Consider the following 340-nt stretch of genomic DNA (forward strand, 5'->3'; position numbering starts at 1 on the left):
TATAATTCTGCCTAGATGCTTTTAATTTTAAAAACTATTTGAAAAATAAGGCTTATCAAGAAGAAGACTTGGTTACTATTTTCCTAGACTGCTAATAAACTCCTAGGCTTAACACTTTCTCTTGTTTTATACAATTTTAAACCCAAACTTTGATTTCTCTGTACATTTGCTATAACCACACTTTAGATAAAACCAACCGTGTTGCTAATATCTTTTACTATCATCCAGTTCTTGGCATCTATTTGTAGCATACAGAAGAAAGTAGATTTTCAAGCATCCTTAGGAAAATTGTTGTTTAAATGCGTTTGTGTTGCTTGAAGTATATCATTTCTGTGCTAGA

This window comes from Bison bison, unplaced genomic scaffold (assembly GCF_000754665.1).
Source record: "Bison bison bison isolate TAMUID 2011002044 unplaced genomic scaffold, Bison_UMD1.0 scf7180017864474, whole genome shotgun sequence".
Lineage (NCBI taxonomy): Eukaryota > Metazoa > Chordata > Mammalia > Artiodactyla > Bovidae > Bison > Bison bison.